Raw genomic sequence first — 27,481 nt, forward strand, 5'->3', positions numbered from 1 at the left:
TGTGTTTGATATTGCGTTCAAATGGGGTGAAGTTACCCCAGGAAAAGCCAAATTTTGAAGATGCACACAAATTTACGAATGTTAACATGTGCTACCTGCCATCACGGGGGATCAACCCCTTCCTCTCAGCTACTTTATTATTGAGGAAGGGGTTTCACCCCCAAAACGCATCCATTGATCTCCCATGATGGCAGATAGCACATGTTGACACACTGTGTGCCTCTTCAAAATTTGTCTTTTTCTACAATTCGACAAAAAATGTAAAAATTGTAGCACACCATAAAAGAAAGGGATTTGGAGGGGTTTTAAACTCTCCCCAAAACATCAATGATGTTCTTATTTTTTTTGAACAACATCATTGATGTTTTTCTTGATGTTTTCCAATGCAACATTACACCCCATGATCTCCCCAATCAGGATCTGTGCACTTTCCGAGGTGAAATGCCCTGGATCCACAACATCACGATCACCTAAAAACATAGAAACCAAAAAAAAAACATGTATTATAAATATGCCGGCATCCATCTCTTACCTGAGCCTGTGGTCGCAGACACTCACCTGTTGTGGTGACTAGTTCCACCACGTCTTCTTCCTCCTCCTGCTCTTCTTGTCCTTGGGGGATTTCCCCTTCTTCCAGAGGTGGGGGGTCTCTGGTCTCCTCGGATGAGGGGTGTCCTCCGAGTCTTTTCTCCCCTATGTAAAAAAAAAAAAAAAAAGTATACTTAGCACACAGATATTTGATGGCAGAACTATAAATATGAAACATTGCTTGGAAGTGGTGTACAATTGTCTATTTTGGCAGAGTTCCAAGATGTAGAATTTTTAGTGTCCTTTGTCAAGCTTCAATACTTATTTTGTCCAAGCTTCACAGATGGAGACAACCCTATAGTATACACTGGAGCACCTGCGTGGGACCCATAATAAAAAGGGTGTTCTTGTGTCCCACACTAGTGCTCCAGTGTCCAGATGTGAACACTGCTGCTGAGTGTCCTCTCCTTACACAGAATAGAGTTTGCATTTCATTCTAATAACAAACCCATCTACACAACCAAATTATTTTCATACAAGTAGGCCCTAAAAAATGTGGTCAAATGCATATGGCCAAAACAATGGTGTTTTATAGGCTGAAAGAAAAATGTTTGATACGAACGAATAATGTGCCCATGAACATGAAAGTTGCCATTTTAAACTGTACAACAGTTAAGAAAAGCACATGGAGCAGCACGAACGTAATAAACACAAAAAGAATAGGAACACAGCACAACTACTTACTTTTTTGCAGCACTCTCCGGATCTTTCTGTACTGCTCGTGTTCTCTTAATTTAAAGTCCGACGACCGCTTCCTGAGCTGATCTTTCGATCGTCGTACCCCGAAATTCCGGTGCAGGCTCTTGACCACATTCGCCATGATCTTGGCCTTTCGGACATTGGGGTTGGGGTAAGGTCCATACTTTCCATCATAGTCGGCCCTCTTCAGGATGTCCACCATCTCCAACATCTCCCCAAAGGACATATTTGAGGCCTTAAATCTTCTCCTTCTGGATCGAGACGTTTCTGGCTCTGGGCTTTCCTCCCCCCTCCTCCTCGTTGCTATAATTAGCACGCACCTGCTGTGTCTCCGCCATGTGCTCTTCCCCCACTGCGCCGAACGAAAAGGGCGGGGAATAGACTAGAAAGAACATCAGGGGCAGGCGGAGTTACACGCATGCGCAGTGTGTATAAATCGTAACACGCGTGTGTAGTACGTACGATCTGTGAGCGGAGGAAGGAGTATTGGAGGCGCCGATCGTGATAACGAAGGTAAGATCTAAACTTGGGCCTATACTGCTTCTAGATTGAGGCCTATATTGTAAGATTAGGAGAGTTTTGCCTGACACTAGGGTTTGTCTTGTGTTGTGTCTTGCAGCTAAAATGGATGGCTTCAATGACCACAACTTCCTCCCCCTGTAGACAAGTACAGGGAGCTGCCCTGTCTGTGGCAGGTGAAACATCCACATTATAATAAACAAAAGAGGCAGGCAGTGCTGGAGAAACTGCTGGAGTTGGTGAAGCCGGTGGTCCCCACAGCAACCATCCCCTATTTAAAAAACAAAATTGGTGGCCTGAGGAGCACTTATCTTAGGGAGTGCAAGAAGGTCACGGATTCCCAGAGACTCAGGAGCTGCAGCAGATGACGTTTATCCCCCCAGGCTGTGGTACTATGAGAGACTGTGATTTCTGTCAGACCACACTGGAGTCAGGGAATCCCTCTCCACTCTTCCTTCGCCCCAGCTGAGACTTCCGATGTCCAACCTGGGACTTCCAGCCAGGACGAAGTGTCATCAGTTATATTTCTTAACATTCAATTTGCAACAGTCATGAGGTGACAATTGTGTGTGATTGATGAATCAAAAACTCAAACTGTGTCCCTTTTTCATACACAGGAAGACCTCATCCAGGACGAGGCTCTGGAATGTGGCACACAGGAGGAGGCTGTGGAATGTGGCAGCCAGGAGGAGGCGGAGGTTATTGGCAGCCAGGAGAAGCCTGGGACCAGTCACAGGCTGACCGAATCGCAGGTTCCTCCACTCCGCCTTCCATACAAAAGACCCAGGAAGGGGAGTCACGTGCAGGATTCAGCACTCAGGCTCATTCAGGAGGCTTCTGCTTCCCTCAGAGCCTTACCCACTCCTGAAGAGGCTTTTGCCTGCATGGCTGCCACCAAACTGAAGGGCATGCAGGAGGGCCAACGCCTCATGTGTGAGAAACTTATTTATAAAGTCCTAACTAAGGGGGTGAGTGGCAAAATCCTCCTCCTGCTGCCACAACTCCACCACCACAGCGTGGAAGGAAGACCAGAGAGTGATGACCCTGGGTTCAGTCTGGTCTGGCAAAAGATGCAGGCTCTTGTATGACCACAGCCTGGGGACACAGATGTCATCTGCTGCTTTCAGGATCTCTGGGACTTCTGGACCAGACTGCACTCGCTTAGATAGGGACTCCTCAGGCCACCAATTTTGCAGTAAAATAATTGATGTGTGCCCTGGAGGCTAAAGGCTTCGCCAATTTCTGCTGTTTCTCCAGTGTTGCCTCCCTCTTTGGTTGTGAGCCCTTAATAAAGGAATTTTTGGTTCAATTATACTCGCCTATGTGTGTTTTCCTTCAAAAAAAAAAAAAAAAAAAGTTTGTTTGTGAGGAGGCAGGTACATTTCAAAATACAACGTGAAATTAACAAGAGACACCAACACCAAACAAACAATCTCATTGAGATTAAATAATACAAGATAATAATGGTGTTGTGGTAACTTGACACACAAAACACACCCAAAAATATTCTTGATTAAAAAGCAAACAAAATTACAAAAAAAAAGCCTTGAAAAAAAATTTTTTACAATTAAAAACAAACAAACAAAAAATTGGTCAGATGTGACAAATCAAAATATATTGGAGGGAATCACAATAAATAATAAAGAAAGAAGTTTGTGAGAAGTCTGTGAATATAAGCAGCTAAACTACTTCATTCTTCTCACATTATAAAGAAGAGGAGTGCGCTGTATTAAACCATTTTTTACATTGCAGCGTGACGAAAGTGCTCTATCCATTCCGAACGCTAATTTTACCAGACCGAGCTGTTCCGTCTCGGAATTTCTTCAGAGAATGCGTGGCACATTGTGCGTCGGAACTGGCCACACACAGTCGGAATTGACGCGATCGGATTTTGTTGTCGGAAAATTTTATAGCCTGCTCTCAAACTATGTGTGTCGGAAAATCCGATGGAAAATGTCCGATGGAGCCCACACACGGTCGGAATGTCCGACAACACGCTCCGATCGGACATTTTCCATCGGAAAATCCGACCGTGTGTACGGGGCATTAGAAATCAGTTTCTGGTGTCAGTCAGAATGTGCGACGTTGCACTGAACAATCTCTCACTTTCCACACTACAGCAATGAGCTGAAAGATATTTTTGTGCCATTTGGGCTAGAGTGGGAAATCGCAGTTTATTGACTGCCCAATACTCAAGAGGTTTGTCCGAACGAGGCACAGTGACCTCTCCAAGATATGCTTCTAGTTGTATGGTAGCAGCTGTGGGAGCACTGTTCTCAAATATAGATGAATAAGCAATTTCTTGAAAAACACTGTCCACAGTCACACCGGTACCTGGCTGTTGCTCAGTGCGAGGCCTTTTGGTAGCTGGTTTCTCAAGCACCTTAGGTGTAGCTGCCTGTGCCTGTAGTACCTGTACAGAAGATATTTGTTGCATTTCCAGCACGAACATCTTTGGCCTGCCTGCCAGCATCTGCATTTGAGAAGAACCGATCTTTATACCTAGAAGAAGAATACAAGACATTAGACAACATCATGCAAGCAAAGCAACAACTGTGGAAGCTTGCTGTGGGGGCACTGCTAGAAGGAAAGGTGACGGCGGGGAACACGGCAAAAACAGTTGTCTGGCCTGCTCTGTGCAAAACCATTACACAGAGGCAGAGCAGGTAAGTGTGTTTGTCATTATCGATTTTGTTTTGTGTTTTTTTATGAAGGTGAGATTTACAGAGTTATCACTTGCATTACAAAATTTTTTTTTAATGCAAGCAAGTGATAATAACACTGTAAAATATTACCTTCATCCAAAAAACAAAATCATATCAATATTCAAATAAAAACAATGCAAAATAGCAGCTAGCAATAATTGATTACCTTGGATCAAGTAAGGTAGTAAAGTGGATTTTGCTCCATGCAGAGAACCATTTCTGCAAAGCACCAAGCAATGTGTTCATCATTTTAACACCGTGGTCCTCATCCACTTCTTTAGATAATTGCTGTAGCACAGTCACTGCAGGAATTACATCCGAGGCAAAAGAATCTGAACAACTCACATGCCGAGTCAACTCTTCAAAGGGAGCCAAGATGTTGATCATTCGCTCTATGAGATTCCACTGATTTGCAGTCATCGTTGTAGGCAGCTCATGTTCTGACACATATACTCCAATGGCCCGTTTGCTCTATCAGAGACTGCAGCATGTAAAAAGTGCTGTTCCAGCGAGTCTGAACATCTTGTTGAAGTCTTTTAATGGGTTGACCAAGCTGGATCTGAATATCTTGCAGCCAAGAATATGCCAGATTTGAATGTTTAAAGTGCCCAACTACTTTGCACCCAACTCCCACAGCCTCCGTAATGCTGCGCTGTTATAAAAGCCCCTCTGAGACAGCCAGCTGCAGTGTATGTGCCACACATGAAAGACTCTGAAGACCAGCATCTTCTACACCTTTTATCATATTTCTGCCATTATCACGGACTACAACATGGATAGAACTTTTGGGAATCGCCCAAGTGTCAAGCATTTCTTCTAGTATGCTTCTTATAGCTTGGCCTGTGTGAGAGCCTTGAAATTTCTTTGCGTGCAGCATGACTTGGTGCAGAGTGAAATTGGTATCAATCCACTGTGCAGTTAAGCTAATTACAGACACGGGACTCACACTACTGCTCCAAATGTCCGTGGTGAAAATGATAGCCTTTATGTCCTCCTGTAGCATGTTGGTAACGTGTTTTTTCACTGTGTTGTGTAATTGTGGCAACATGACATCTGTGACATGACGGCGGCTGGGAATTTCGTATTTTGGCTCCAAAAGATTCATAAGTCGCCGAAAACCCACATTGTCAACTACTGATAGTGGCTGATCATTAAGAACAATGAATTGGGTAACTACTTCAGAAATTTTTTTAGCCCTTGGGTTATCCATGGAAACTTTTTCATGTCTGGCAAGGGTTTGTTGCAGTGTCAGCTGCTGAGTGCAAGAGCTAGTGAAATTCCCCATGCTCAGTCTTGTCTTTCATTTTGAGGTGTTTTATGAGATTACTGGTATTATAAGAAATAACTTTTGAACCTCCTCTGGATATTCTGGCAGAACAAAGTTTGCAGTCTGCAATGCATTTGTTGATTTCATCAATTTTAAAAAACTTCCAGACAGCTGACATTTTGCTGGTGGCAATGGCATCCGTTTGCATTGCACTTAAAGCCAGAAATAAGTAAGTCTCTCCACCTTAATGGGGGAAAAAAAATTAGGAAAATGGGGAGAAATTTTGAGCCCAAATGTTTTGTTTTCTGATTTTTTCCCACATGATGACAGCTACTATTTTTTAGAATAATGAAGCTGCTCTCACCTCGTGGTTGTTTGTTCCTGCTGCATCCAGCATCTTGATATGGCCAAGTAAACAGCGGGGATGATGACATCCATCTGTCGGGTACAACGGTTGGTATATCTACAAATACAAAAAGCAGAGGATGGTCTCAGAAAGGCACATGCAGGAAAATGTTAGGCAAAAGACAATGATAATTTATGTAACAGCAGCAGTCATTTGCCGCCATGATGGACATGTTAGGCAACAGAGACAATGTGGGACACAAAGTTATGTAACACACACAAACACAGGCCGCCTGCCATGCTGGACAGTGGTCATTATGTTAGGCAAAAGAGAGATAATGTGGGACAAACTAACTTAAGTATACCACAGGCCGTCCGCCATGTTAGGCAAGTGAGAGAGAGACAATGTGGGACAATACTAACTTAAGTTAGGCCTCCCGCCATGTTAGGCAAATGATGATGTAAGCTAGTAGTACTGTACAGCAATTACTGGCCACGGGACACTTAAGAAGAAAGCAAGCAACAGTTAGAAATAGAGCACTCACGGGAGCAGGAGGCGGAGCCTAACAGAGCAGACATGCATTGTTAGAGCTCCACACCGCTGAGGAGAGAAGAGAAGGACAAAGCGGAGCCTGCAGGCTCAAAAGGTATCCATTTGAACCTTTTTGCCCCAGGGAACAAACTGTGAAATTTTGGGCAGGAAATATGGTACTGGGAGGAAGCCGTGGCAGAAATAAAAATCACCTCACAAAGAGCTCACAGGCACTCACTGCAGCTGAAGCAGCTCCAGTCACCTCACAAGATACAGCATCAGGGCGCTCTCACAGACAGAAAATGTCACAGAAAGACTCTCCATTTGAGTCAGATACAGAACAAATCCTCTCACAAACTTCTCCACAAGCCTCCTCAGTATCCCCAGTAATATTATTACAATTTGAAAAGATGCTTCATAAGGCTTTAAAACAAACCTCAGACCAAATAACAAAAAGCCTAACCAAAGAAATAAGAGAGCTGGGAAACCGCACCACAGCCTTAGAAATAAAAATGGATGAAATTGAAATTACAACCCAAGAAAATATAACAGAATTGGAACAATTAAAAAAAGAGAATTTAATACTTCAAACTAAGCTCGAAGATTACGAAAATAGAGCCAGACGTTCAAACCTGCGCATAAGGGGAATACCTGAAACTGTGACAGACCTGCAATCTACTATTACTGCTCTATTACAAGAACTAAAGCCAGATATCCCTATTGAACGTTTAGAACTGGACAGAGTACACAGAGCCCTCACAGCCAAAAAGAAAGATGGACCCCCACGTGATATAATCACAAAATTTCATTATTACAGAACGAAAGAACAAATACTAATTGCTGCAAGAGAAAAAAAGGAACTTAATTTTCAAGGACACAATTATCAAATTTTTGCTGACCTATCCCAACTTACTATTACTAAAAGACGATCCATGAAACCCCAACTAATAGAACTGCAACGCCACAACATTATGTATCAATGGGGCTTCCCCTTTTCAGTCAGATTTAACTACCAAGGTACAATTTACAGAAGCAGATCAGCAGATGAACTACAACAAACCCTTTTAAAATTAAATCTGACAGAACCCACAAGCAGCAACACTCCCACACGCAGAAGAATGGCGTCATCTTCACCTTCAGGCAGCACCCAGAAAATTTCAGAACAAAATGGGAATCATCATTCTCACAAAAGAGGCCGTTATGCCACATCATCCATGGACCAAGAAGATTCAATGGACTGACATCCTAATTCCTGATATCTCTTCATTTATTATACTAAGAGATGGTTCTCTATAAAAAACCTGTATTTATAACTGAATGTAACTGCATTCTGATAGTCACACACTGTGTGGGATCATGTTACATTCCAGTTATATTTCTTATTACTTCTGATTCATATAGCCTTAGAATATATAAGTGAAATAAGGAAATTCTTGTTCAGTTATATATTGTCAGGTAATAACAATAGATTTATTACTTTTTAGGACAAATATGTTCAATAATCCAGAAGTAATGGAAGCTTTTTCTTTCTTTTCTTAAAACAAATATATTATTACCTAACTAGTTCCTAGAATTATGTTTTTGTTTATTCTAATCTGAAGCAATACAACCTCAATTTTATGAGTTAACATATCTAAACAGTTACATATGAATAAAATATGTAATTGTTTACTCTAAAAGGGTTAAAATCCCAAAATAATTCAAACTATCTTCATCAATATCAAAGTTATTAACAGTACCTTTCTAACTGAATTATTTAGCCTAGGGCAAGACTAACCATATACAACCACCCTGGAATAAATAATTTCAACAAAAACTATATTCTGCACTCCAATTAATGAAACATCATTTTGATGTCTTTTGACATAGCACTTCTCTCCTGTAAGCGGAAGATCCGTGTACCCCCATTAGCCCTCCTCATTCTCCCAACCATATTATGTGGGAGTGTGACGAAGGCACTTATTCCCCTGAGAGAGATATTTATTCTCCTTCACGGGTAAATTGTGATTACTTGCAAAAAATAATTTATACAATGTATCATCTAATTTCATATGTTTTTTGTTTACTCTTTACTCCAGAATTCACTGGTTTCTTTTCTATCTATTCATCTCTTCAGTCCACACAGGTTGATCTGCGCAGCCAGCTCTGCATAACAAAAAGTAAGTCAAAACTATTTGATCTATTGCCATGGCACCACTGAATATACTTTCCCTGAATGTTCAGGGAATAAATGTCCCTCAAAAAAGGACCAAAGCCTTCCGTACTTTCCATAACAAGAAGGCTCACATAGTAAGCCTCCAAGAAACACACTTCACCAAAGATTCTACTCCAAAATATATTTCTCCTTTTTATCAACAAATTTACACGGCTTCTGCCTGTACCAAGCAAAGGGGAACTCTAATTGCATTTCACCGATCCACACCATTCACCTTATCATCAGAAATTAAAGACCCAGAAGGTAGATACCTGATACTCATGGGTTATATAATGGATACAGCAATCACGGTGATTTCCTACTACGCTCCTAACAAACAACCTACACCATTCCTCTCACATATATTACAAGTGATTAATACACACAAAATAGGAACAGTGATAATGTGTGGGGATTCGAACCAGGTCCTCCTCCCATTTCTAGATAAATCACCTTTTACACCATCCAAAATAACCTCTAGATTACCTTTTTCTCAACTTCTTTCCAAATACAATCTGGTAGATTCATGGAGAGAAAGTAACCCAATGAAAAAGAAATTCACTTATTTCTCGCACCCTCATCAAACCTTCACCAGAATAGATCATATTTTTCTAACAATAGGAATGATACCAGAAATTATTGCATCAGATATAATTCCGATTCCGTGGTCTGACCATAATGCAGTATACACTACTATAGCCTCAGCCATACCAAAAGCGCATGACCCAACGTGGTACTTACCGGACATAATGCTCAAACACCCACTACATCAGATGGCCATTGAACAAGCTTTAAAGGAATACATATCAATTAATAATACAACAGACATCTCCCCAATAACACTGTGGGAAGCTCATAAGCCTGTCTTGCGTGGTACAATACAAAGACAAATGGCACTATTTAAACGGGAACGCAAAAATCTAGCAAAAAAACTAGAATTCAATTTTAATGCAGCCTACATATCATTTCAAGATAATCCATCTCAGAGTACAAAATCTCATCTGGAAAAATCTAGATTGGAATACGATCTATTTCTCACTGAGTCAGTTGATAAATCCCTCAAACGCTCCAAACACAATTTCTACATGAATACAAACAAACCAGGTACATATTCGGCTCGGGCATTAAATTCAACTAACAAATCTTTCAAACCAATACGTTTGAAATTATCAAAAAATGTTTACACTTGTAATCCAGTTAAAATAGTCCATAAATTTCACTCACATCTTGCAACTTTATACAAGACAAACAATGAATTTAATCCTACAGAAGCTGAATCCTTCTTCTCAAAAATAACCTTACCTGAGTTATCTCAGAATCAAAAAAGCAGTTTGGATGAGCCTATAACTATAGATGAAGTTGCTAACGCCATAAAAGACCTAAAACTTAACAAAAGACCAGGCCCAGATGGCTACTCGGCTTTATACTATAAAACATTCTCAGAAATACTCTCTCCCATTCTCACTGAAACTTTTAACAAACTTCTAGATGGACATTCTTTTCGGCAAGAAACACTAATGGCAATTGTTTGTATGATCCCAAAACCCCTTTCTGATGATACTTCCTGTGTGAATTATCGGCCTATCTCTCTGTTAAACCTCGATATTAAATTATTAGCAAAAATAATAGCAAAACGCCTCAACAGCATTATAGGAAAATTAATACATAGAGATCAAGTAGGCTTCATGCCAAATAGACAGGCAGGCGATAATATACGCAGGGCAGTGTTATTGGCACATATTGCTAAAAAACGGAAAATCCCTTTATGTTTTCTATCTCTCGATATTAAGAGGGCATTTGACACAGTATCCTGGCAATATATGCAATATTCATTACAAAAATGGGGTTTTGGACTCCACTTTTTAACATGGATCAAAGCATTATATAATAAACCCAAAGCCTATATAAAATATGCTGGATACAAATCTGAAGCCTTTAATATCGAAAGAGGTACCCGACAGGGTTGCCCATTATCTCCCTTATTATTTGCCCTTATACTCGAACCCATGGCCCAATACATCAGAACAAACCAAACTATAACTGGCATTGAAGTAGGAGGTATTACACACAAATTATGTATATTTGCAGACGATATATTACTTTTTCTATCATCACCACAGGTCTCTGGTCCTAACTTAATACCAGCTCTTGATGGATTTGCAGCCCTATCCGGCCTTATGATTAATCCTAAGAAATGCCTAGTGCTTAATATTTCACTCACAAACATGGAATTGATCCCAGCTAGGGCTGCACTCCCATTCACATGGGCAGAAAAATCAATCCCATATCTTGGAATTCATTTAACAGCATCTCATTCTGACTTATTCTCAACCAATTATCCTCCTGTATTAAGACAGATCACAAATCTAATAAAACAATGGTCGCAACTTCCTTTATCCTGGATAGGGAAGATTAATGCAATCAAAATGACTATTCTACCCAAATTGCTTTATCTATTCAGAGTCCTCCCTATTCCAATTCCTTCCTATTTTTTGAGAATAGTACAAAAAAGAGCAACTTCATTTATATGGGGCTCTTCTAAACCACGTATACCTATACACACACTACATCTTCCCAAAAATAAAGGAGGCCTGGGATACCCTAATTTTACTAACTACTACAGAGCAGCACATTTGGCCAGTCTGTCCAAATACCATGCAAAACAGGAAATCCCATTATGGGTATTTATAGAGGCTTCAGAAAATGACCCTCTATTAATATCAAATTTATTATGGCTTGATCCTAAAGACCGCTTTAAAATTCATAATCCCATAACTAAACACTTCTTATCTCTCTGGGATAAACTAAAAACCAAATATCAGTTACAATCTCCACACAATCCTCTCCTTTCTTTTATCAGAAATCCGGCCTTTTATCCGGCATGGATCTACCCAAATTCTTTTAAAGCTTGGACAACATCAGGCATTCAGACACTAAATGACTTCATAGCATCTAAATCATTCCTTTCATTCCCATCGCTTAGAGAAAAATATGATCTACCAAACTGAGATATTTAGATATCTCCAAATCAAAAATTTCTATACACCATTCCTAAAGGGGGATACATCATTATCCCAACTATCCATTTTTGAATCAATCTGTACAAAAGATCCATTTGCTAAAGGTACAATTTCATCACTTTATAATCAATTATATGGAGTAGCAAATCTTAATAGACCCTCTTACGTTCAGAGGTGGGAGGAGGACCTGGGACGAACTTTAGAAGACACGGACTGGTCTAATATATGGCTCACATCTAAGTCATCTTCACCCAACATCTTAGCACTGGAGACAAATTATAAAGTCCTAACTCGCTGGTACCTTGTACCCGCTAGAGTGGCAAAATATTCATCTAATACCTCAACTCTTTGTTTTCGAGGATGCCCAGAAATAGGCACATATTTACACATATGGTGGACGTGCCCAGTAATCCAAACCTTCTGGAAGGAAGTCTTCGTGATTGCATCTAAAATATTTAAAAAAATAATACAACCAGATCCATATTTAACTTTACTTAATCTAAAACCGGAATGGTTAACACTCTCTCAATTCAAACTTATGATCCAACTAATAACGGCTGCAAAACAAACAGTGGCCAAGGCATGGAAATCTCCTACATTGGTACTAGCAGAAACAATTCACAGAATGAATAATACAATGTCCCATGCTAAGATGGTAGCCATCGATCAAAATCAAATTCCAAAATTTGAAAAACTTTGGCATCCTTGGATAAAACAACAGTTCCTGTCAAATTTCAATGACTCTGTCCTGTTGCCATGGTAACAGATTAAATGACTTACAGAGACACCTATTCTAAGGCTTCAAAGAGAACTAAAAAGAATAATAAACTGACGAGCGGGACAACCTTGTGGACCATACCTCTACCTTTCAACCCTTTTTCTTCTTTCTCTTTCCTTTTCTCCACCTTACGATTAAAGCTCATTATCAGAATTTATTTGACCTATATACACTCTACTTGTAAACAATATGTATAGTAGGTATAAATCATTTAAATACCTACAAAAGTTACTAAGGAAATGATATATATCTTTAATTTAGGTTTACGTGAACCCAATGTTTAATATTTGAAATTTCATGATATTTACCTATATAAACCCTACTGTAAAACAATGAGCTTACTTTATAGATCCTTGTAAACTTACTTTATGTATCTTTATGTATCTTTATAACATTGTATACTCAATAAACTTCTTTTGACAAGGAAATAGAGCACTCACCGGCCGCCATGAGGGGAAATGGTGTAAGGAGGACGCTCGCCATGTGAGGCAGCCATGTAGCAGGCGCAGCAGCAAAACACGTCATGAGGGAAACAGCACTCACCGCCGTGTGGAGAGGCCGCAACCTTATCCAGTTCCCGAGCGCCGCCCAAGCCGACGTCACTTCTGGTATTGGTGCATTTTCACGAGTACCAAGACATAGATATATTATAAAATATATATAACACAAAAAATTTTTATTTTAGGGATGCACCGAGATTTCGGCCGCCGAAACATATCGGGCGAAAATTGTGTTTACGGCAGATTGGCGAAAGGAAAATCGCGCATGCGCAGTAGGGGTGGCCGTGCCGCCCATTGTGGGGTATCATTCTGGCTCAAGGTCCTGTCCTCCCCTCCCTCCTCCTCTCCTTGCAGAGCGGCGATCTCCCTGTGTCAGGGAGCCGAATTGTCCAGCAGTAATAACAATGTCCCGCCTCTTGTGATTTACGGCACACTGATCCAAGGCTGGGGCATTCAATCAGTGTGACGTGTTAACAGGGAGGTGGGACATTGTTACTGCAGCCCAGGCAATTCAAATGACACACGGAGATCGCCGCTCTGATCTGGGCACAGGCAAGCTGCATCCACTGGCACTGATGAGAGGCTACATGCTGGGCACTGGCACAAGGCTGTATGACTGGCACAAGGCTGCATGACTAGCACGATGCATACACTGGCACTGGTGAGGCTGCATTGATCTCTTGTATTATGTCTGCAGTCTCTGACCATCTCCTGTACCATGTCTGCGAGAGGTGCACCGAATTAAAAATTTTGCTAATACTATTAGCAGTGTGTTTAATTTTAAGTTTAAGTAAGAGATTGCAGACATATTACAAGAGATGGTCAGACTGCAGACTGCATTTTTCTTGAACTTTATTAAAAAGGTGCCAATAATGGTCAACAAATTCATGATATTTTCGGTATCGGTTTTCGGCCTAGTGCATTTTTCATTTTTGGTATCGGCACCAAAAACCCATTCGATAGATAGATATACAGTGGGGACGGAAAGTATTCAGACCCCCTTAAATTCATTAATAAAAGTTCATTTTTTTTCCTCATTAATGTACACACACAGCACCCCATATTGACAGAAAAACACAGAATTGTTGACATTTTTGCAGATTTATTAAAAAAGAAAAACTGAAATATCACATGGTCCTAAGTATTCAGACCCTTTGCTGTGACAATCATATTTAAACGCAGGTTCTGTCCATTTCTTCTGATCATCCTTGAGATGGTTCTACACCTTCATTTGAGTCCAGCTGTGTTTGATTATACTGATTGGACTTGATTAGGAAAGCCACACACCTGCCTATATGAGACCTTACAGCTCACAGTGCATGTCAGAGCAAATGAGAATCACGAGGTCAAAAGGAACTGCCTGAAGAGCTCAGAGACAGAATTGTGGCAAGGCACAGATCTGGCCAAGGTTACAAAAAATTTCTGCTGCACTTAAGGTTCCTAAGAGCACAGTGGCCTCCATAATTCTTAAATGGAAGACGTTTGGGATGACCAGAACCCTTCCTAGAGCTGGCCGTCCAGCCAAACTGAGCTATCAGGGGAGAAGAGCCTTGGTGAGAGAGGTAAAGAAGAACCCAAAGATCACTGTGGCTGAGCTCCAGAGATGCAGTCGGGAGATGGGAGAAAGTTGTAGAAAGTCAACCATCACTGCAGCCCTCCACCAGTTGGGGCTTTATGGCAGAGTGGCCCGACGGAAGCCTCTCAGTGCAAGACACATGAAAGCCCGCATAGAGTTTGCTAAAAAAAACACCTGAAGGACTCCAAGATGGTGAGAAATAAGATTCTCTGGTCTGATGAGACCAAAATAGAACTTTTTGGACTTAATTCTAAGCGATGTGTGGAGAAAACCAGGCACTGCTCATCACCTGTCCAATACAGTCCCAACAGTGAAGCATGGTGGTGGCAGCATCATGCTGTGGGGGTGTTTTTCAGCTGCAGGGACAGGACGACTGGTTGCAATCAAGGGAAAGATGAATGCGGCCAAGTACAGGGATATCCTGGATGAAAACCTTCTTTAGAGTGCTCAGGACCTCAGACTGGGCCGAAGGTTTACCTTCCAACAAGACAATGACCCTAAGCACACAGCTAAAATAATGGAGTGGCTTCACAACAACTCCGTGACTATTCTTGAATGGCCCAGCCAGAGCCCTGACTTAAACCCAATTGAGAATCTCTGGAGAGACCTAAAAATGGCTGTCCACCAACGTTTACCATCCAACCTGACAGAACTGGAGAGGATCTGCAAGGAGGAATAGCAGAGGATCCCCAAAACCAGGTGTGAAACTTGTTGCATCTTTCTCAAAAAGACTCATGGCTGTATTAGATCAAAAGGGTGCTTCTACTAAATACTGAGCAAAGGGTCTGAATACTTAGGACCAAGTGATATTCCAGTTTTTCTTTTTTAATAAAGCTGCAAAAATGTCAACAATTCTGTGTTTTTCTGTCAATATGGAGGTGCTGTGTGTACATTAATGAGGAAAAAAAAATGAACTTAAATGATTTTAGCAAATGGCTGCAACAAAGAGTGAAAAATTTAAGGGAATCTGAATACTTTCCATCCCCACTGTGTGTGTGTGTGTGTGTGTGTGTGTGTGTGTGTGTGTGTGTGTGTGTGTGTGTGTGTGTGTGTGTGTGTGTATATTTTTTTTTATTTTATTTATTATCACACACAAACACATTAAAAATAATTTTTTTTTTTTTTTTTTTAATTTTTTCTTAAAGTGCCCACATAGGTTGCACATGTAAACAGCATTTGCACCACACAGGTGAGGTATCGCAGCAAACGTTATAGCAAAAGTAATAATTCTAGCACAACACCTCCTGTGCAAAGCCTGGTACACACTAATGCCGCGTACACACGATCGGACATTCCAACAATAAAACCGTGGATTTTTTTCCGAAGGATGTTGGCTCAAACTTGTTTTGCATACACATGGTCACACAAATGTCATAAATTCCAAACGTCAAGAACGCAGTGACGTACAACGAGCCGAGAAAAAGATCAGACCAACAACAAGCTCACATCGAACATTTCCTGTCGGAAAGTCCAACCGCGTGTACGCAGCATCACAGTTTTTTCATTCAACCCAGCGGGTTGAAAAGATAAAAAAACAAAAAACAAAAAAAAACTGACAGCTCCAGCTGAAGCCGCTGTACTAACAATCTGCTGTACTAACATAAATCTCCTGAGCTGAGCTGTTGTGTTCTGACAGGGAGGCAGCCCACCCGCCAGAACACTATGATCAGCGCTCTTCGCCATTGGCTGAGAGAGCTAATCGGGAGCCGGTCAGCTGCTGGTTATCCAGCATGCTCGTCCGACAGAATCTGGTCAAACGGCTGGTTTATTTTGGACCGACTGACATACACGTGCCGAATGTCGGACGGTTTTTATTGAACCGGCCGATGCCTCCCGACATGGGGCTTAACTCTAAAATGGTAACCTGCAAAGGCTTTTAAAGTATTGCCTGTTGAGATTTTTAAGTACCATAGTGTGGTGCCATTCCACAAGTGTGCACAATTTTAAAGTCTGAAATGTTGGGTATCCATTTACTTGGTATAACATCTTTTATATTTTACCAAGCAATTGGGTATTATAGTGTGTTTTTGTACATTAAAAATTCACTAAAGTGTATTTTTTCCGAAAAATTGCGTTTGAAAAATGGCTGCATAAATACAGTGTGACATGAATAATTGCAACACCCTCTATTTTATTCTGTAGGGCCTCTGCTAAAATATACAGTGATCAGCACAAATGAGTACACCCTTTTTGAAAATTAAGATTTTAATCAATATCTCTGAACACAAGAACAATTTCCAAAAAGTTCACAAAACTGATCTTCATAGAACATTTGTTTAGCTCCATTACAGGAAAGTAAGGTTAATAATTTAACTTAAAAAATTCTAAATCTTCAGTTTTACTGAAATTAGTTGATGCAAAAATGAATATACCACACAACAAAAACTACTACATCTAGTATTTTCCATGAACTCCTTGATTTGTAAGCACAGCATCAAGTCTTCTAGGCACGGAATGAACAAGTTGGCAATATATTGCAACATCTATATTTTTCCATTCTTCAAGAACGACCTTTTTTAGAGCCTGGATGCTGGATGGAGAGTGATGCACAACTTGTCTCTTCAGCATTCCCCATAGGTGTTTGTTTGGGTTCAGATCAGTAGACATACAGGCATACCCCACTTTTAAGTACACAATGGGACCAGAGCATGTATGTAAAACGAAAATGTACTTAAAGTGAAGCAATCCCTTTTTTCACTTCTGGAGTGTCAGGGACTGTAGTGGAGGGGGGTCAGGGAGGATGTTTCCAAGTAGTAGGGAATCTGAACTATGCGTGCACGATTTACTCAGCTGCAGCTTTAGCTTGAGAGCCACTTTACATACACTCACGGGTATGTCCTTACTCGCGAGTGGATGTAAAGTGAGTTTACTTAAAGTGGGGTATGCCTGTACTTGGCCCCTGAATCACTTACGCCCTGTTCTTCAGAAATGCAACAGTGGCCTTGTTTTGGATAATTTTCATGTTGGAAAAGTGCACGGTGACCAAGGGCACAGAGTGATGTAGCATCTTCTCTTTCAATATAGAGCAGTACATCTGTGAATTCATGATAACAAATGAAATGCAGCTCCCGGACATCAGCAGCACTCATGCATTTCCACAGAAGGACACTGCCACCACCATGTTTCACTGTAGGCACCATGCATTTTTCTTTGTACTCCTAACCTTTACAACACCATACAGTTTTGAAGACCTCAGTTTAAAAACAGTTATCTTGATCTGATCACTCCAGAGTACAGAGCCCCAGTGGTCTTTTTCAGCTTGGGCCCTGGCAAATTCTAGGCGGGCTTTTTTGCGCATTGGCTTTAGGAGAGGCTTCCTTCATGGGTGGCACCCATGCATGCCATTCCTCTGCAGTGTACGCCGTATTGTGTCACAGGAAACAATCACCCTAGTTTGGCTTTCTACTTAACTGCTAAATTATTTTCTCTTTCTCAGGCCTTGAGACATTTCTCTTTCATGTGGTGCCATTGCTGACAGCATGAAATGGGAAGAGGTTTTCTTTGTTAAGCAACTTCCTTTGATAATCAACCGTCTGCTGGACACCTGTTTATTGAATAATTAGACTCACCTGTGGTTGAATTCTTGTTAAGAAAGATTTTGTCTAAAATTTGGCTTTGCTCCTAAGCTCTCGTTCATATTGAACACAGCTTTGAAATCGTGCTACTGCATCTAAAGCCACACAATTTCAAAGCAGCATGTCCATGCGACTTGAAAGACATCTGTGCAGCTTAATGCACAGATGTCTGTTTAAATCGCACCCAGAATCTGAAAAACTAGTGCAGGAACTACTTTTGCAAATCGGTGCGACGCCATACTGACAGGAATGGTGCCATTGCCAGCAATAGGCTGCAATCTGTCATGCGATTTGACCCGTCAAATCACATGACAAATCGGTTTAGTGTGAACCGATTGTATTCATTTTTGGAACACAGTCTGGAATGAATTTGTTAGTAAAAATACTTTGTGTGTGCAAAATTAACAAATCTTGGTTGCAATCAATGGCCCACATTTGTGGGAGTATTTTGTATTAAATTAAAGGGAGTGCTCCTAATCTCAGCTTGTTACCTGTATAAAATACACCTGTCCACAGAAGCAATCAGATTCCAATCTCTCCACCATGGCCAAGACCAAAGAGCCGTCCAAACATGTCAGGGACAAGATTGTAGATTTACACAAGGCTGCAATGGGCTACAACAATGTTTCTCAACTCCAGTCCTCAAGTACCCCCAACAGGCCACGTTTTCAGGATTTTTCTCAGACGAAACAGCTGTGGTAATTACAAAGGCAGTAAAACTGATCAAATCACCCATGCAAAATAATGGGGAGCCTGAAACATGACCTGTTGGGGGTACTTGAAGACTGGAGTTGAGAAACATTAGGCTACAAGACCATCGCTAAGCAGCTTGGTGAGAGTGGTGACAACAGTTGGTGCGATTATTTGCAAATGGAAGAAACACAAAATAACTGTCAATCTCCCTCGGTCTGGGGGAGATCTATGCAAGATCTAACCTCGTGGAGTTTCAATGATCATGAGAACGGCGAGGAATCAGCCCAGAACTACACGGGAGAATCTTGTCAATGATATCAAGGCAGCTCCAGACCATGGTCACCAGGAAAACAATTGGTAACACACTATGCCGTAAAGGACAAATCCTGAAGCGCCCGCAAGGTCCCCCTGCTTAAGAAAGCACATGTACAGGCAGTCTGAAGTTTGCAAATTAACATCTGAATGGTGAAAGTGTTGTGGTCAGATGAGACCAAAAATCAAGGTCTTTGGCATCAACTTAACTCCCCATGTTTGGAGGAGGAGGAATGCTGTCTATGACCCCCCAATAACACCATCTCCACCGTCAAACATTGTGGTGCTTTGGGGAAGGGTGTTCTGCACATCCACAGGGGGTCCAATTCATGTCATTTGGGATGCAGCAGCTGCACAACCTGTCCCCATTGGACATCCTTGCAGGTGCCCAAACACAAACTGTCTACATTTAAGGCAAAGACAGCCCTTGCAAGGGTATACGCATTTTTTATGCCCCCCGTGTGAACGAGAAAAACGAAAAAAAAAAAAAAAAAAATTGTGTACACCCAAAAGACTACCTCATCACATTTATTAATCACATGCAAAAATAGTACATATAAAACAGCACAGACCATGTAGCGAACACTTCCCAAGTCCTATCCCTCCCGCCCCGGACAACCCTACAAACCCCACCAAATCCCTCACCCCCTAGACCTATGAACTGCCTCGCTGGGATCATCCCAAGGAGCTGAGAATGTGCGGCTATGCCGCTAACCCCTTTACAGAGATGAAACAAACCCTTGGTGGTTACACCTGCATGTAGTGATTTAATATATACTGGGTGATATGATGTAGAGTGGGTATGATAATTATTTAGTAAGTACTCTTCCGCAGCAAGCCAATTCTTCCAGAGAGATGCACTTTATTGACTTCCAACACAGAACAAAGTCCACAGATGACAAAAAAATCCGACAGAGTATATAATTCAGAGTCCCATTTCTTTCTAGGTTTGCCTGTTCATATACAGACAAGCCTAACCTAAAAACTAGACTGAATGCCATGTTATATTCACTAGACACTGAATGGCTGAGCAATTTGATTGGCCGTCTCCATTCAGGTCTTTTATATACTTTAGTCTTTCAGACAGACAACTCCCAGCCGTGAACAGCTGCAGTCATAGACCACCCCAATTTGCACTCCCGCATATCAACATGTCCCCTTAGATATGTGTAATTAGATTCGATTAACAGATACCACCTGAACACCTTTTTGAGCCCTTAGAATACCTACATTCCTAATCTGTATTCTTGCATATTAATATCAACAAGTCCCCCTGATATATTAGCCCCCCAGGAGGGAGCCTCCGCTAGGCCAACCCAAAACACTCCTTGATCCCATTGTTACCCCCTCAAGTCTAATTACCATCAATAAATACTTCTTCTATGGTCTTTTAAACAATGTATCCTTTGAAATGTTCAATTAGGTTAACAGCCCATACCTCACACCCCTAGGTAGACTTGCATAAGACTAACACATCAAAGAGTCTTCATCTGTCCCCTTGATATGTCAAAATTCAGTTGACTTGGACAATTCAACTGAATTTCTGGTCAACATGGCACTCCAATACAACATTATACATAAATCGGCCAACATATTACAACATATACAACATATACCCCCACTTGGGTCAGTTCTAACTACTAGAACTGACCCATAAATCAAACAACAAAAAATATCATTTTGATTTAAGGTACTGGATGCTTTACAATGGCTCATATAAAATATGAAGTTGAAACTGGTTACATCTCTCTTCGCCAGCCTCTAAAATATCCCCATGAAACAGTTATTAGCCACTTTAGCCCCAGACCATTATGCTGCCTAAGGACCAGAGGTCTTTTTCCAATTTGGCATGGTGTCGCTTTAACTGCTAATTGCGCGGTCATGCAATGCTGTACCCAAACGAAATTTGCGTCCTTTTCTTCCCACAAATAGAGCTTTCTTTTGATGGTATTTGATAACCTCTGCGGTTTTTATTTTTTGCGCTATAAACAGAAAAAAAACTAAAATTTTGAAAAAAAAAAAAAAAATGATTATTTTCTACTTTTTGTTATAAAAATAATCCAATAAACTCAATTTTAGTCATACATTTAGGCCAAACTGTATTCGGCCACATGTCTTTGGTAAAAAAAATGTCAATAAGCGTATATTTATTGGTTTGCGCAAAAGTTATAGCGTCTACAAACTAGGGTACATTTTCTGGAATTTACACAGCTTTTAGTTTATGACTGCCTATGTCATTTCTTGAGGTGCTAAAATGGCAGGGCAGTACAAAACCCCCCCAAATGACCCCATTTTGTAAAGTAGACACCCCAAGGAAATTGCTGAGAGGCATGTTGAACCCATTGAATATTTATTTTTTTTGTCCCAAGTGATTGAATAATGACAAAAAAAAAAAATAAATAATATTTACAAAAAGTTGTCACTAAATGATATATGTAGACACCCCAAGCTATTTGCTGAGAGGCATATTGAGTCCATGGAATATTTTATATTTTGACACAAGTTGCGGGAAAGTGACACATTTTTTATTTTTATTTTATTTTTTGCACAAAGTTGTCACTAAATGATATATTGCTCACACAGGCCATGGGCATATGTGGAATTGCACCCCAAAATACATTTAGCTGCTTCTCCTGAGTATGGGGATACCACATGTGTGGGACTTTTTGGGAGCCTAGCCGCGTACGGGGCCCCGAAAACCAATCACCGCCTTCAGGATTGCTAAGGGTGTAAATTTTTGATTTCACTCTTCACTGCCTATCACAGTTTCGGAGGCCATGGAATGCCCAGGTGGCACAAAACCCCCCCCAAATGACCCCATTTTGGAAAGTAGACACCCCAAGCTATTTGCTGAGAGGCATGGTGAAAAAAAATTTGTCTCTTTCCCGCAACTTGTGTCACAATATAAAATATTCCATGGACTCGACATGACTCTCAGCAAATAGCTTGGGGTGTCTACTTTCCAAAATGGGGTCATTTGGGGGGGTTATGAACTGTCCTGGCATTTTATGCACAACATTTAGCCCTCATGCACACAGGCTGTTAAAAAAACGTTATGAAAACGCCAGTATCTTTGCAGTGATTTTTCTTAACTTTTTTCAGCTTTTTTCAGCGTTTTTGCAATAGCGTTTTTGAGCTTTTTTTTTTTTTTTTTCAATGGATCAAAAACGCTAAAAAACGTTGGTGAATGACGTTTTTGAGCGTTTTTACAGCTGAAAAATGTCTTTCAGAACCCACTGGTCCTGGGTTTTTTTACAGCTTAAAAACGCCTATGCCACTTGCAGCTCAAAAACGCCTAGGTGGGCATGAAGCCATAGACTAACATAGACAGGCCTTTTTAAGCTGCAAAAAAAGCTCAAAAAAGCAGCTGTAAAAACGTCCGTGTGCATGAGGACTTAGAAGCTTATGTCACTCATCACCCACTCTTCTAACCACTTGAAGACAAAGCCCTTTCTGACACTTTTTAATTACATGAAAAAGTTTTTTTTTTTTGCAAGAAAATTACTTTGAACCCCCAAACATTATATATTTTTTTTAAAGCAAATGCCCTACAGATTAAAATGGTGGGTGTTTCATTTTTTTTTTTTCACACAGTATTTGCGCAGCGATTTTTCAAACGCATTTTTTGGGGAAAAAACACACTTTTTTAAATTTTAATGCACTAAAACACACTATATTACCCAAATGTTTGATGAAATAAAAAAGATGATCTTAGGCCGAGTACATGGATACCAAACATGACATGCTTTACAATTGCGCACAAACGTGCAGTGGCAACAAAATAAATACATTTTTAAAAGCCTTTACAGGTTACCAATTTAGATTTACAGAGGAGGTCTACTGCAAAAATTACTGCCCTCGATCTGACCTTTGCGGTGATACCTCACATGCATGGTGCAATTGCTGTTTATGTTTGACGACAGACCGCCGCTTGCGTTCGCCTTAGCGAGAGAGCAGGGGGCGACAGGGGTGCTTTTTTTTTTTTCTTTATTATTTTTTTGCTTTTTTATCTTATTTTTAAACTGTTCCTTTCATTTTTTTTTTAATCATTTTTTATTGTTATCTCGGGGAATGTAAATATCCCCTATGATAGCAATAGGTAGTGACAGGTACTCTTTTTTGAAAAAATTGGAGTCTATTAGACCCTAGATCTCTCCTCTGCCCTCAAAGCATCTGACCACACCAAGATCAGTGTGATAAAATGCTTTCCCAATTTCCCAATGGCGCTGTTTACATCCGGCGAAATCTAAGTCATGAAATGCTCGTAGCTTCCGATTTCTTAGGCCATAGAGATGTTTGGAGCCACTCTGGCCTCTGATCAGCTCTATGGTCAGCTGGCTGAATCACCGGCTGCATTCTCAGGTTCCCTGTTGAGACAGGAGAGCCAGAGAAAAACACGGAAGACGGTGGGGGGGGGGGGGCATTCCCTCCCACGGCTTGTAAAAGCAGTCTAGAGGCTAATTAGCCGCTAGGATTGCTTTTACATGAAAGCCGACCGCTGGCTGAAAAGAATGATACCAAGATGATACCTAAACCTGCAGGCATCATTCTGGTATAACCACTCAAAGTCGTGAATGGTGTACCTGAAGACAAAAAAAATGGTTAACAATAAAACACAGTAAACAGTAAAGTATAAAAAAAATTGCATACCTGAAAAACAAACATGATAAAACATAACAATAAAACATTGCAGAATAGAATACAGTAAAGAGAAGGGAGAGGGGAGAGGGGAGAGGGGAGAGGGGAGAGGGGAGAGGGGAGAGGGGAGAGGGGAGAGGGGAGAGGGGAGAGGGGAGAGGGGAGAGGGGAGAGGGGAGAGGGGAGAGGGGAGAGGGGAGAGGGGAGAGAGAGAGAGAGAGAGAGAGAGAGAGAGAGAGAGAGAGAGAGAGAGAGAGAGAGAGAGAGAGAGAGAGAGAGAGAGAGAGAGAGAGAACAATAAAACGACATTTATTTTTATTTTATATATTTTTTTTTTTTTACACTTTTATTGTAACTAACTTTTATAACTGTAACCGGTTCCAGGTTCAGGTCTCTCAAAATGCGATGGCATCTTGGGAGACCCTGTGAAAGTGTGCCTAGTCTGTGCAATGCTGTACCCTACGCTAATACTCAACTAGTGAATGGTAGCGTTCAAAACATTCACCAATGCAAAGACCAGGATTGGAGGGACAATAATAGCGGGTGTCACGCCTATATCCGCGCTTGCTGCAGACACGACATCTTTTTTGGGGGGGTTCGTTGGGTAGGGGTACTCCGGAGGACATAAAGAAAATGCCTCTCATGCAGCTGACTGCATTTGGTTGGGGATGTGAATGGGGGAAGTACGGGCGCTGCAGAAGTGGTGGGTTCCCAATTAGGATTGGCGAATGCAGCAGGAAGGGCACTATGGGCATGACGGGCCTGTATTTGTCTTTTTGGTGGCAGCGGGACACTACTTGTGCTTGCCATCTCACCAGCTTGAACTGAACTTATGGGACTCGCCACGTCACCAAGTGTTACTGCAGTGCTGGTTTGACTACGACTGGGGTGTACTAGGCCGCTGGTGCTTGCCAGTTCACCAAAACGCTACCAAAAAATCTGTTAGCGATCGCAGGGATCAGGCCTGACTCTGCAAACGCTGCAGTTATGCGTTTAGTGTTTTGTAAGTGTCAGTGATCGATCGATACTGCACTTGGGTGGGCTGGGCTGGGCCGGAGGGGCAAAACGCAGGTGCTAGCAGGTATCTGGGCTGATCCCGCTAACACTGCGTTTTTGGGAACCTTAAACTGCTGGGGACGCTAGTATAGATCTGATTGGATCAGATATTCGATCCGATCAGATACTATACCACTAAGGGAGGTGTACGGTTCGTGCGTGGGTGTTAACGGTACTGGCGCTAACCTGACGCTGCTTGGGGCTAGTGCTTGCCAGTTCACCAAAATGCTACCAAAAAGACTCTGCGAACGCTGCAGTTATGTGTTTAGTGTTTTGTAAGTGACAGTGATCGATCGATACTGCACTTGGGTGGGCTGGGCTGGGCAGAGGGACAAAAAGCAGGTGCTAGCAGGTATCTGGGCTGATCCCGCTAACACTGCGTTTTTGGGAACCCTAAACTGCTGGGGACGCTAATATAGATCTGATCGGATCAGATATTGATCCGTTCAGATACTATACCACTAAGGGAGGCGTATGCTGCGTGCGTGGGTGTTAGCGGTACTGGCGCTAATCTGACGCTGCCTGGGGCGACGCATATCACCGCCGGGAGATCAGGGGGCTAAACCTTTATTCGGTAATAAATGGCGGGTGCCCTGACACTATAAAAAATAAACGAACTAACCAGCGTCACCCGTAACAGTTATACGGTGATCAGTGGTGAAAGGGTTAACTAGGGGGCAATGAAGGGGTTAAAATATTCATTAGGTAGTATATGGGGGTCCCTGTCGCTATAAAACGCTGACGGCGAACCTAAATATTTACGTCCCTAACTAGCGTCACCAGCAACACTAATACAGCGATCAGAAAAATGATCGCTTAGCGACACTGGCGTCGGAGGGTGATCAAGGGGTTAAAACTTTATTAGGGGGGTTAGGGGGGTACCCTAGACCTAAAGGGGGCTAACCCTAACTGTCCTAACACAGTAACTGTCACAAACTGACACCATGCAGTAATCAGAAAAAAAAAAACTGCTTGGTGTCAGTTTGTGACGGGGGGTGATCAGGGGTGTTTTGTGTGCCTGGCATGTTCTACTGTGTGTGTAGTGTGTTTTCACTCACAGTGCAGTCTTCGCTCCTCAGGGCCGGAACGGAAAATACCGAGCCGAGGAGAGATGACATAATTTCCTTTGCTGCTGTTTAGCATACAGCAGCAAAGGAATGTTCTCATTGGCCGGCGGCGATCGCGAGGGGGGGGGGGGGGCACGAACTGATGGCCTCCCCCTCACCTCCGATCGCCGGGGGACAAAAGAGGGCCACCTCGGGCACCGGGGGGGGGGTCCGATCGGACCCCCCACCCGCGGGAGGCAGATCACGTAGATGTACGTGATTTTGCCTGCCCGTGCCGCCTTGCCGACGTACATCGGCGTGAGGCGGTCCTTAAGTGGTTAGATAATATAACTTTTAGACTATGACTGGAAAAGGATTTGGTAAACGTCAGTGGCCCATATAGCTGTTAGGTCTTATTGTATCACATCAAGATCTTGAATATTGCACAAAGACGAGCTGATGACACAGTCCATTCTTTGGTCTGACTTCATCACATCTCTCACCATCTCACTGAAAGTAAACTTGGTATGCTCTGGGAGCTCCAATCCACAAGTCCAGGATTCTCTCATCTCCAGGCTCAAGATTTTCATTTTTTAAAGATGCTTTTACGTAAACACTCTACTTTCATCTTTATAGTAAGAAGAACCATCAATGTACCAGCACTCACTTTCAAGGTCAAAAAGGTTTGGATACGGCAGTAAAAACTGTACTGCAAACTATTTCCCTGCACTTGACATTCATGAGTCCATCTGACAAGCATTTTAACCTGTTGTGTACCTGTCAGGTACCTGAATTTATTGATTGCCAGCCACAATTTTCTTTTGTAATTCGCTGTAGGCCGACTCCTCATTGCCTTTAATAGAGCAGTTACTTGGATCATTCAGTCCACAATTGCACCTGAATGGTATACCAACATATACATATACCCCCACACTATGGTTCAGATAGAGTCATCAGTGTTTATCAGATCTTCTATCCAGACAAAGCGGCAGTGGAAATTCCTGACAGTATCTTCACCATGAAAGGTAGAAAGGTCTTTTTCATCCATATATGTCATAGCTTTTAGCATATTATAAACAACTGAATCAACAAAGTTTCAAATCATGACTGGAGTGATGAATTTCACTCGCCCCTCTTATAAATTTAGGAAAACCACCCAACATACTATAATTTATGCTATGCCAAGCCATTGTGCAGCATCTCACCTTAGATGTCAAATATATTGATCAATACGCATTATGTAATATGTACAGATGTTATGAAAATTATTTTAGGTTTAAATGCTTCCCTTTGGTTTTAAGATACAGTTCAAGAAATAAAACAAACAAAATAAAAAATGAAAAGCAAAAAAAGGGAGTATAATTAAAAATTAGGGCGTTGAAGAAAAAGGAAAAAGGTCCATTGCTTGATGCTTTATAATTCCTTGTATAGAGATATA

General features: G+C 41.5%; 1 long non-coding RNA gene across 1 annotated transcript in view; it reads right to left on the bottom strand.

Annotated features, from left to right (window-relative positions):
* Positions 1 to 4,055: 4,055 nt before the first annotated feature.
* The window catches only part of LOC141144700 (uncharacterized), a 47,594-nt gene continuing 24,168 nt past the window's right edge, over positions 4,056 to 27,481 (bottom strand). The window contains exons 2-3 of the long non-coding RNA XR_012244444.1: positions 6,143 to 6,241; positions 4,056 to 4,308 (exon numbers count right to left, since the gene is read on the bottom strand). This is a non-coding gene — a long non-coding RNA (uncharacterized lncRNA). The remainder of the gene's footprint in view (positions 4,309 to 6,142; positions 6,242 to 27,481) is intronic.

The sequence above is a fragment of the Aquarana catesbeiana genome, linkage group LG05, assembly GCF_042186555.1.
Source record: "Aquarana catesbeiana isolate 2022-GZ linkage group LG05, ASM4218655v1, whole genome shotgun sequence".
NCBI classification, from domain to species: Eukaryota; Metazoa; Chordata; class Amphibia; order Anura; family Ranidae; genus Aquarana; species Aquarana catesbeiana.